This window comes from Myotis lucifugus, unplaced genomic scaffold (assembly GCF_000147115.1).
Source record: "Myotis lucifugus unplaced genomic scaffold, Myoluc2.0 scaffold_1, whole genome shotgun sequence".
In the NCBI taxonomy this organism is placed as follows: Eukaryota; Metazoa; Chordata; class Mammalia; order Chiroptera; family Vespertilionidae; genus Myotis; species Myotis lucifugus.
In genome coordinates, this window is record NW_005871049.1 from 762,582 (window position 1) to 775,573 (window position 12,992).

Consider the following 12,992-nt stretch of genomic DNA (forward strand, 5'->3'; position numbering starts at 1 on the left):
ATGTTTATGTAGATAACTTTGTCAAAAATTTTAATTACAGCTGTGTATTTAAAAAACATTAAAAACCCTGCTCATCAATTTTCAGTCTTTGTGAACTTTCTACTTCAGTGTCAATGTTATATAATTAACCTATTAATTAATGAGCACTGGAGCTGTGGTAGTGACTAAAACCAAAAACCTCTTGGCTACTATGGTTCATTCATTCTAGTGTTGATGGCATGTGAAGTGGGAATGAGGGAGCAATGGGTAGGGTGACAGACAATAAACAGACAAATAATGTATGGGGTGATAGGTTCTATAGAGAAAATTCATTTGGTTAAGGGGAGATGAACACCTGGGGTAGGATGAGGGAAGATAGACTATTTTATATGGAATGGTTAGAGAAGGACTCTGAACAAAAAAAAAAAAAAAAAAAAGGAAATTAGAGCAGAGAATAAATGAGCAGGCTAGCCATGAGGTTATCTAAGAGAAGAGCTATTGTGGTGAAAGGATGAGTAAATGCAATGGCTCAGGATTGGGAACATAGTTGGTGTTTTCAAGGAATACCCAGGAGTTGAGTGTGACTTGAATCTAGTGAGGAAAAGGAAGGTGAGGTCAGACAGACAGCAGGGAGTCAGAGTATGTGGAACTCTTAGGTCAGAGGATAGACTTTAGCTATGATACTGAACAAGAAAGGTGCCTTAAGCAGTTGGGGCTGCTATAACAGAACGTTATAGACTGGGTGGCTTATCAACAATAGAGATTTATGTCTCACAGCTCTGGAGGAGGGAAGTCTGAGGTCAGGGTGGCAGCAGGGTTGGATTCTGATGAGAACCCTCATCTAGATGGTGGGAGGCTGTGGTCTCGTAGTATCCTCACATGGTGCAGAGGGCAAGAGAGCTCTCTGGGGTCTCCTTTTTAAGAACACTAATGTCATTCATGAGGGGACCATCCTACTGACCTAATCACCTCCCAAAGGCCCTGTCTCCTAATTCCATCATGTTGGGGGTTAAGATATCAACATACGGATTTTGAGGGGGCACAAACCTTCAGTCCACAAAAATAGAAAAACCACTGAAAGGTTCTGAGCAGAAGAGTGACATGATCCAGTTATGTTTTTAAAAGGCTTCTCTAGCTGTTATGTTGAAATTGGACTGTAACCGGCAAGCTGGAAAGCAGGGAGGCCAGTTAAGAGGCTATTGCAATAATCCCAGAGAGTTCATGGTAAATTAGAAATGCCAATCAGATGTCTGACTGGCAAGATTGAGTAGGTAGTTGGATATCCAAGTCTGGAGTTGAGAGGATAGCTAAGGCATTAGAATATTTGGAGTTTTCAGTGATGGAATTTGAAATCATGGAGTTGTATAAGATTACCACAGAAATGAAGGTAGATGAGAAGCTGTGAGGACAGAGACCTGGGGCCCTCCACATAGAGGAAAAGAGACTGAGGAGGATCCAGTGAAGACACAGGAAAAGGAGCAGCCATTGCATCATGAGAAAGTAGATGACCTGGAGGCTAAGTAGTGACTACTTTTCTAGAAGAATCATCTAGGCAAACATGTTTGACCAACTGAATAGTTGAGAACTGAAACTGACTATTGGGATTGACAATATTAAGATCATTGGTAATCTTAATAAGGGAAATTTTAGTATTATGACAGGGAGAGGGACCAAAGCATGAACAGGGTTCAAGAGAAAAGATTGAGATCAAGATTTGAACAATTTCTCCAAATTTATTGTAAAGACAATGGAAAAATGGAGCAATAGCTTCTTGCACATCATATTCTGAACATGTGGCTTTCCTACCTCTGTGCTATTAATCATGCTATTCCTCCCACAGGAAATTCATTCCTCTAATTCTCTTGTTGAAATCCATGTTGGTCTTCAATGTCCAGCCTAAAGCACACACCCTCTGCAAGTTCTCCGATTTTCTAAAAGGTTCCTTTCACCGTCAGCCTGCTAAGTACATACAAGTGGTACCAACTACACTAAATTTATGATATATTCTCTTTGAGCTGTTGTGGACCTGTTTTATTATTTTCATTAAATTGCATGTACCTGGGGCACTGTGGAATGAAAACACTATTTTTCCTCCCTCAAAGCCAGGTAGGAAACTAACAGGTAGTTAGTTGGTGGTGGTATCAGTAGTATTACCAGTAGGGTTAGGTAGTTGTAGTAGTAGGTAGCAGTAGTTAAATAGTAGAGAATTAGCTATGGGTAGTGTGGCTAATTACTAGATAGATAGTAGTAAGCTAGGAATATAATAGCTAGTACTTTTTAAATGTGGGTTATCTTGGATTTTATTTATTGGAGAAATAAAGCATAGATGTTGTTCTGTAGATATTTGTATTTTGACTTTTGTTTGTGTTATTTCTTTTCATTAAAAAATACACAAAACAAAACAGTATGGTATAAAAACAGACATATAGATAGATAAATGGAATAGAGAGTCCAGAAATAAACTCTTGATTATATGGTCAATTTATCTACAACCAAGGAGGCAAGGATATACAGTGGGGTAAAGACCATCTCTTCAGTAAGTAGTGTTAGAAAAACTGGACAGATACATGCAAAAACAAAAACCAAAAAAAGAAAGAAAGAAATTGGACCACTTTCTTACAAAAATAAACTCAAAATGGATTAAAGACTTAAATGTAGGACCTGAAACCGTAAATCTCCTAAAGAAAGTGTAGGCAGTAAACTCTGACATCGTTCTTTAGCAATATCTTTTTGGATATGTCTCCTCAGGCAAGGGCAACAAAAGAAAAAATAAACAAATGGAACTTCATCCAAACAAAATGTCTATGCACAGCAAATGAAACCATCAACATAACAAAAAAGACAACTTACTAAATGGGAGAAGATATCTACCAATGACATATCTGATAAAGGGTTAATATACAAAATATATAAGGAATTCATACAACTTAACACTCAGAAGCTAACAATCCAAGTTAAAACTGGGCAGAGGACCTGAATAGACATTTCTCCAAAGGGTACATACAGATGGCCAAGAGACATATGAAAAGATCCTTACTAATCATGGAAATTCAAATCAAAACCACAATGAGACATCACTTTACTTTATGCCTGTCAGAATGGTGACATGCCTATCATCAACAAATCAACAAACAATAAGTGCTGAGGAGGATGTGAAGAAAAGGGAACCCTAGTGCACTATTGGTAGGATTGCAAATTGGTACAGCCACTATGGAAATCAGTATGAAGATTCCTCAAAATATTAAAAATAAAGCTGCCATATGATTCAGCAATTTTACTTCTGAGTATCTATCCAAAGGAAAACAACAAAATCTGAAAATATATGTGTGCCCCTATGTTCATTGCAGCATTACCAGTAATAGCCAAGATAGAGAAGCAACCTAGGTGGCCATCAATAGATAAAGACGTTGGGGTACGAATGTACACAATGGAATATTACTCAGGCATCAAAAAAGAATGAGGTCTTGCTACTTGTGAGAACTTTGATGGACCTAGAGCAGTGGTTGGCAAACTGCGGCTCGTGAACCACATGTGGCTCTTTGGCCCCTTGACTGTGGCTCTTCCACAAAATACCACATGGGGGCGCGCACGTACAGTGCGATTGAAACTTCGTGGCCCATGCACAGAAGTCTGTATTTTGTGGAAGAGCCACATTCAAGGGGCCAAAGAGCCGCATGTGGCTCGCAAGCCACAGTTTGCCGAGCCGCAGTTTGCCGACCACTGACCTAGAGGGTATTATGTTAAGTGAAATATGTCAGAGAAAGACAAATGCCATGATTTCACTTATCTGTGGAATCTGAAAAATCAAATGAATAAAACATGATAGAAGCAGACCCATGGGTATAGAGAATTAGCTGATGGTTGCCAAAGGGAGGAAAGCTAGCACTAAAATAAAAATATATGTTTATATATAATTTCTTGCTACCCTCAGTAGGAGATGCCTTGGTGCTACAAACTGTGTTATACGTGATTTGGTTCTAGATGTTTGACATGCTCTTTTATTTTTAAGACCTTCTTTATTTCTGTGTTGTATATAGCTCAAGGAAAATCCTCTTGATTCCCATTCTCTTCCTCCTCAACAAGAACAGTTAAAACTCAACTCAGAGATCATATTTATTTCTATTGGAATCTCTGTTCTTTTAATTCAAACATTAATAAGCCTCAATTGCAGAGGTATTTATAGTAGCAATTTAGCAAAAGTGTCTCTACTTTTATATATTTAAAGGAAAATATATGAAGACATAGAATTCTGTTTCTATGTCATATATAAGAAAGCTCTAAGGATTCAACTAACACATATAATGAATACATGGAATGCAATTTTAGAGCATATTTTTAGATAAGATAGTGAAAACAACGTAATTATTTTAAAATATTAAATGAAATTGAAAGGGTTTCAAAATATTTAATGTATATAATAATGAAAGATTAATTAATCTATAAATTAGACATTGTAAGATTGTTTTTGTTAATATTTTATAAAACTTAAGAAAATGCAAGAATATTTGCTTTATAAATTTATGTGTAGGTGGTTGAGCCAGGCTATTTCAGAAAACAAACACAACATAGACCTCTAATGTATAATCTCAACTTTCACCTACTTTTTAAATAACAGCTCGTTTAAGCCTACTTATAGATACAGATCTTTCTGAGAGAAGTTTTCATTTGTCATTCAAAGACAGATTGATGACAGAAAGATCAGAGACATAGAGTGAGAGAAAAATGATAGATAGACAGATAGATATAATAAAACTGGCATTTTGGTGCATAGTTTTACAAGTCTGAACACATTTATAGATCAGTGTATTTGCCACCGGAATCAGGATACAGAGCACTTCCATCACCCCCAAAAGAGTAGGCTTCCCCTTTCAGTCACATACTCAAGCCACCCCAACTCTTGGCTGATGTTCTCTCCTTGGCTATACTTTTGCCTCTTGTCAAATACATTTTTAAAAAATATATTTATGTTGATTTCAGAGGGAGGAAGGGAGATAGAGAGAGGAAGGAAGAGAGCGAGAGAGAAACATCAATGAAGAGAGAGAATTATCCATCAGCTGCCTCCTGCATGCCCCCCACAGGCGATCCAGCCCACAACCCCAGCATGTGCTCTAACCAGGAATTGAACCACGACTTCCTGGTTCCACTGAGCCACACCAGCCGGGCATGTCAAATACATTTCATTCAGTGTCTCCCACAAGGGTTCCTCCACTCCAGGGAAACTCCAGAAATCTGTTACTGTCTGGGTGAAGGTGGTAACGTCAATCACTTCCTTGTGGATAGGCTCTGAGAGGAAATGTTTTGAAAGAGATAAAGGAGTTTAAGATGATGCCATGGCTCACCCTCTGGGCACAATCACAGGTGGTGAGATGAAGGGGAAAGGCCATCGTCTAAATTCTATCATTCAAAGACGCTGCTCTGATCACTCAAAAGGATGTAAGAGATCAAACTGGTTTTCTCTCTGTCTGGGAATGATTTGTACACTAGCTCAAGGACACAGCTGACGAGGGAAAGCTGTCCCAGGTGGAGGGAGGAATGGAGATTCGCACTTCCTCCTGGGGCAGGCGAAGAAGGGAAAGGAAGACAATGTAAGTGGATCCCTTGAAGACTGAGGGGTTCCTGAGTAATGGGGAGACAGATGTGCCATTTCTTAGATGCAGTTGGAGAACAGAGCCAGAGGTGTGCTCCCACCAATAGTTCTGGGGAAACAGCAGAGACAATTAAATGTAATATTTGGACAAGAGCCCAGTCCTACCGGCCTTCCCTGTGGCATCGAAGGGGCCTATACCCTTCCCATGGCTCCAGGGTGAGCTGTGGAAATTAGCTTGGAGCGTGAGCTGAGGCCCATCCCCTGCAGCCTCCCGGTCAAAAGAGAGAAGCACATCATAGTGATGCTCATGGACCTTTGACGGCTGGCAACTCCAGCACACTGTGCGGCGGCCGCCATGTCACCCGCAGGAGCCAGTGCCGCACAGCATCGGTGCCACAGAACAAGGAAAGAAAAGGGAACCTCACCCATCCTGCCATGCGTGTGTGAATGCTGATCCGAATGAATTTCTTCTTCCTAGACTTGAATCCCCTTGAGAAGAGGGGATTGGAAAGTCAGAGTTCAGACCTGAAATTGATTGGAACTGAATCAGTCATCCTGAGAAATCGCTGATGGAACTGAATTGACACCAATACTGTTTTTCTGGAGGCAGATCAGTGGCTCCTCTTCTTCTCACTCAAGTTGGTGAGTGTAGAATTTAAACCTGTGGCACAAATCTGGGGTCAGCAGGATGGACTTTGTATTCCAGAGACCAGCTTCAGAGACAGTGTGTGGCCAGAGTGCCAACCTCTGACTCACACAGAAATCCTGCTGATGCACAAGAAATCGTTACTGCGTTCCCCAGGTTGGCCGAGGCTTTCTCAGTGTTTTTTCAGTCCCAAAACACATTACTAAGATTTCATTAAAAAAAAAATGCAGTACCAATTTCAGCTCAAACCTGTTAAGTATAAAGCACCTACTGAATAAAGATCAAAATTTAAATACCTGAAGGGTTACACTGCTCGTGAATTTTGTATTCCCCAGGAGAGTGAAAAGGCAGAGGAAGAAGACAGGACAAAGAGATAACTCCCAGCTCCAGGCTGCCTTTTTGTTCCAGAGGGAAAAGCTACCAAGTAGGCCGTTCCTTCATGGGAGCCTAGAGCGTTACATTTCACAATACAACCCAGGATCACACGGGTCTCCCCCTTCCTGAACCCTGGCTTCAAGTTCTTTTCTCAAACTTGCGAGAGAGAAAAATCACCCAGGGAGCTTGTTAAACATGAAGATTCTGACCCAGCTGCCCTGGGATCCTGCATTTTTTAACAGGCACGCACCACAGTTTGAGGAAAGACAGCACAGAGGACTTGGTTAACGAGTTCTGTGTGCGCAGCTTGAACGGCCGTGGTCTGAAGCCTTCTCAGTGTGGGAACCCAATTAGTGTCACTTCCCTGTGCTGATGCACACTGGGCGGTCTCAGCAGGCCCCTGCTCCCCACGCTAGGGCTTAATCAGCAGTCCATCACTCCTATTCTTTGCAAGTTCTCCACTCATTTGTCAGGACTTCCATGTTTTTGACACCAAAGAACTACGGTCTTCAAATTGTGTGATGGTGCACACCTGCCATCTGGTGGTGAGAGGCTAACTCCGAGACACGGAAATTCAAGTGATCCTTCCCTTTCTGCTTCTTTGTTTTCATGTTGGCAAACTGTGCCTTACCAGGCAGGCTTGAAGAATGGGCGTTTGAGGGATTGAACCCAGGAATGCCTCTGCAGCTGACTGTGGACCTGGAGGTTTGCAGGTTAGGTTCTCCTCCGAGTGGGTTTGGTGTCAGCTCCTCTGGACCTGGGCTCCTGGCTGGACTCCAGAGTTGTGGGAGCGTCCTGGGGCTGCCACCTAATTTAGGGACCATCGAAGGTGAGGTTGGAGAAATCGGAACACTGCTAGGGGAAAGACTTCTATCAACATCACTTACTAAGGAAGGGCAATTCATCCGTGGATACTCTCAATTGTGGGGTCTAGGGCAGGGGTGGGCAACCCCTGGCACGCGTGCCAAACATGGCACGCCAAGTAATTTTTGCTGGCACGTGAAACCCTCTCTTATAATCTTCCATTTACAATTTTTTTCTTAATATCGACTTTTTTATTTTTCAGATAAATTCAGTGTAGGTGCATCTTAGATAAATAATTTTACATAACAAGTTATCTTAAAGACCATAGACATGGATTGACGAGAGAGGGGAAGAGCAATTTCTATGCCTCTGCCTTAACTCTCCCTGCCTTCCTAGTTCCGACCAGTGTTTTGGTTTCATCCACATACGCTTGTGAATCTTTGTTCTCAGTGATGAATTCTGTTAAGTCTTGTAATAGGAGTAGCCTGACGGATGAAAGTAGTAGCTCGTGCATATCTCTGAAGGTCACGAAATATAAACCTGATGTAAAATCTCTGTCATCAGCGATACAGCAGCAAAAGTCCCACTGATAATATCAAACGGAGTCATAAAGTTTTCTGTCGGACTATCAGTGTACATGTATACATTAAAAAATAAATGTATTTTTCATCATCATATACTGTGTTTTTGTCGCTCGAATGAATTTTATTATTTCTTCAAGTTTCTTCACATACGTACACCTTAAGAGATATCAAGTAGGCGTACTATGTTCTCAAAAAATTAGGGTTGGCACACAGAAGAATTTTGAGTCAGAGATTTTGCTGGTTTTGGCACGCACTCACAAAAAGGTTGCCCACCCCTGGTCTAGGGTTTACCTAAATTGATAATATGGTGCAGCCTGATGGCATTTGGGATTACTGGCATTCTGGGCACGCTCTGTTTGCACTTACTGCAACCATGGGTTTTCTGTATTCACTTTTGGAGGGTGGGGCCGGGAAGGAACATGGCTGTGGGGTGAGGACAGAAGAGATACACTTTTCTTATTTTGTCAACATCTGGGATATACCAAGCTCTTGTTACAGTCATCTATAATAATAAAACCGTAATATGCTAATTAGACCGGACAACCTTCCGGACGAAGCCGGGGCTGTAAGGGCCAAGGCGGCCGCTGCAGCGGACAGGTGCCAAGGCAGAGGCCGGTGCATCGGGCCTCTAGTGAGAAAATAAACACGAGGCTAGAGGAGCACGCAGACAAGGTTAGATCTAGGCTTTTGCTCCAGTTTTTCTCCTTATAAGTCTTATGGCCCTGAGCTTTCATCTCTTCTCTTGTAAAATGCAGGTTTTATGCTTAATCTCACAAGATTGTAGTTGAGATGAAATGAGGTTGCGGCAGTGGAAGGGTTGGGAAATTAGGAAATGTCAAAAGTATGATTATGTCTGTTGCATTGACATTAGTTCCCGACAGCTCCAATGAGGGCCGGACAGAAAGGTGCAGGTGGGTGGGAGGATGGGGTGACAGCTGCCCGAGGGCATCTACTGGGAGTCTCTCTGAATAACTCAAAAAATGGCTCCAAAAGTTGTGCATTTATGTGTTGATGGTAATAAGCAAAATAAAACGTTTTTAAAAAATATGTTTAGAATTAATGAAAGAGGTTTGTGACCGCTATATTTTAAAAAAGAACACAATGGCAGGAGGGACAGTGAAATTATTCTCACCCTTAAGTGTTGATACTAAATGTGTCAGCTTTTAAATAATGTATTTTTAGAAAGAAGCTGAGTTAACTGCTGTTGCATTTATAGTGACTGATAAAGCTTTAAATGTAGCCAAGCCATTGTTTTATTATTCAGGCAATTAATCTAAACAATGTCCCACCAACCTTGAAGCTAATTCAAACATGAGGAATTTTAATACTTATTTATAATTTGGCAAAACTAACACATTTTAATTAGCTTAAGAAGAATTCTTACTTTGTTCTCTTTGTCAGGAACTTGAAAACAGTAAGTATAGCATAAGTAAACCTGTGTGAATCGTGACTCGCATTTTTTTGGCCAAATAAACTTAGAAATCATTTTTTACTAAAAAACTAATTTTTTTTTATTTTAAGATTTTTTAAATTTCAAATTTTTCTTTTGAAAGAGAGCCTTTTGCATTTTATATATATATGCACATATAAAACAAATACACACATATAATCCTCTGTACGCTCTATCTCTCTTTACTTTCTATCTCTTCAATAGGTCCAAGACACTGAGTAAAAATAGAGTACCATGAGAGACCAGATATTTGAAGCAGGGAGGAAGCTGAGGCAGAGGACAGACTATGAGATGGAGCCGTGAATGAGGACAGGACAGAGAAGCACACGGGACGCCCATGCACTTCTTAAGAAGAGAGGGCCCCAATTTGGTCCTGATGTTTCCCAGCAATCTGCACCGAGAGTGAAATCTGAGCAGGTACAGGAGTCAGTGAGAGCAGAACTGCCTGGCAGAGAGCTGTGCTTGATTTCCGAAGTTGCTCACTTTGGTTGAATACTCTCACCTCAAGTTTGGCAAGAGCCTGGACTAAGGGATTATTTGGAAGGAACCAAAAAAGTTACCTTTCCTCTAAAAAGCACAGTGTTAGCCTCTGTGGGTATGTAAGTACAAATCTAAAGAGGTTGTGATTTCACAACCCCATCTAATGACAGTTTGAAAAATGATCTCTCACCTATGATAAACTTACACCTTTAATTATATGAGGGGAGCATTTAACAACTGATCATAAACAATGGGTATAGAAAAAAGAGGAATTAAAAATATTGAAACTCTCAAGAGAGATAAAAATATAGAAATTCAGATCATAGCATATCTAAAACAAGCATCAAATTATTAAATATTCCTAAAATCTTAACCAAGCTGAGGTAGGATGGGGCTGGCTCTCAGAATACTTCTGCTTTAGCATATTTTGTATAACAGGGTCAGGAGTGTATGCTGAGGCTCCCATCTCTGCCTTCAAGTGTTGGTCTGACTCTAGGACAGTCTATCTCTTTTCTTGCAAGCTGAGAGGGTATCAAAATTATTGGTTGCAAGGGGGAGGTTTCAAGGCATCCTTGGCCACCCAATGGAACTGATTCTGATCACAGAGGCATACTTAGGCCTTCACCTACCTGCACAATGTCCCTTTGGTAAACGCTTTTTCATGGGCTGAGAGCAGGCCCAGTACGTGTCACCACCAGATGGCAGGAGTGCACGCTGAATAAACAGCAGCCATGAGCCCTTTTCTTTGTTTTCCACTCACTAAACTCTCCACTAGGTGACAGCAGCGCGTATGTAATGCGATGGCCTTCAATGAGTCACATAAATTCAATTTTTCGTTTAAACATGAGAGCTGCATTTTGCTTTTTATTTTTGAATTTTGATAAGTTTATTTGAGCCAAACTGACACATATGCCTGGAAGCAAGATCTCACATGCCCTTGAGAGTAGCAATTTTAAAAAGTATCCACAGTTGGATTTCTTTCCTCTAGATCAGTGGTTCTCAACTTTGGCTGCACATTAGAATCACCTGGGAATCTCTTTAAAATCCTGATTTCTGGGCCTCATCCTCAGGAAATTCTGTTTCTTTGTTATGGGGTGGGGCCACAACATTAGTAACAAAAAAAAACCACAAACACCAGAATTTCTGGAGGATGAGGCCCAGAAATCAGGATTTTAAAAAGATTCCCAGGTGATTCTAATGTGCAGCCAAGGTTGAGAACCACTGCTCTAGATCTAGAATATGCAATACTATTTGCTATTGGTCTCCCTCGCATTAACCTAATATACAAAAACAAAACTTTTGCGGGGGTTCGCTTTCTAAAGAACCTGGGAAAGATTACTATTTGAAACCATTATTACTTAAGAATTTATGGAGTCCAGACATTCTTACCCCAAGTTAGAAAAAAAAAAGTGACTAAAACAGTCACTTCTTTGCAGATAATACTTACTATTTATTGACCACCTATCATATGGCAGAGATTGTATTAAAATGCTTTAAAACATTAGTTCATTGACTCTGGATCAGCACTTTTTAAGAAAATCTAGATTTTTAACATAAGGCTTTTTAGGGCTATCATCTCTATATTTTCTGTGACCTTATTCTAATTTTCCTGCTTGAGCCATTGCAAAACCCATACTGCAGAAATTGGAACTGTTTTCACGGTATGATTTCGAGTGCACACAGGGATGTACTCTCTCTATTCATGACATTCACTCCCGTGTAGTTGCTTAACATTAACTCAGTGAGGGATAATAATATAGTTTGATTCTATAGTGACATTAAAGGCTAACAACGAAGATTGGTTAGGGAGCAATAGCAAAGCGGTAACTCATTCATGCTGAAATAGAAATGGTGAGAGATGAGAGTAGAGTGGGGCCAGAGCGAGCAGAGTCCTAGGGGCCTGACTCGGCAGAAGGGAAGGGAATGAGATGGGCCAGGAGTTCAGCTGAGCAGCTCCGCACTCCTGTGGTTGCCCCGCTCAGCGCTGAGAGCCTTACCTGTGTGTGGCCAGAAGCAGCCTGCTGCGGCACGGATTCTTCCCACGGGTAGCAGAAACCTGAACATGTTTGAATTCCTCGGAAGCAAACACTGGGCAGTGAAGCTTTGAAAACAGAGTCTATAGTTGGCCCTCAAACAACACAGATCTGAACTGTGCAGGTCCCCTTGTAGGTGGATCTTTTTCAATCAATAGTTGGCCCTTCCTCTCCATGGGTTTCACATGTGCAGATTCAACCAGCAGCAGGTGAAAACAGTATTTTCGCATCCCCAACCGCAGATTCCCAACTGCAGACAGAAATACTGATAGTCGAATCTGTGGAAGCAAAGGGCCAACTGCAGTCAAAAGTAATACGTGGATTTTTCATCTGTTTTTTCATCTGTGTGGGGGTTGGCGCTCCTGCCCCGTGTTGTTTAAGGGTCAACTGTAATAACAAGTGGTTGTCCAGGAGGTGTGCACAGTGAGAGTGGACCTGCCCTCAGAGAGTCCCCTGGGCGTTCATTTCTCCTTGTTTCAGTTCTAAATTGGCCTGGAACCTATCATAGAGGAGTGGAGGAGTAAGAGGTTAAAGGCTGCAAATATGCTGAAGACAATTTTTGTGCACAATGATTTTATTGTACAGTATAGCTGCACTTTGATGGACTTTATTTCAAGTATCTTGAAGAGAAATACAACAAAATGATATGGCGACCCCAAAGGGCAAAATCTGACTAATGAGAAATGGAAAAAGTACCTTTGTTGTTTTTTGCACAACATAGTGGGGGCTGGGGGAGTTGAAAGAAAAGAAAGGAGTGGAGATGAGGGACTTAGGGAAGGGAGTTCTAAGAGAAAGAGAGGGGTAGTGACTTTATTAATCTGTGGCCAGAACCATGTCCCCAGGCAACGTAAGGTGACTCCAGGGTGCCAATAAGCTAGCACATAGCAGTAGCAACAACTGCCATCAACTATGGAACTACTTACTGGGTACCAGGCACTGCGCCTACCTATGTCTCTTATTTAGTCCTTAGGCAAGCCCTGTTGGGAAGACGATATTATCCCTTCTCGGGAGAGAATAACTTCCCAGGTCCAACAGTTAGCAAACGGCACAGTTA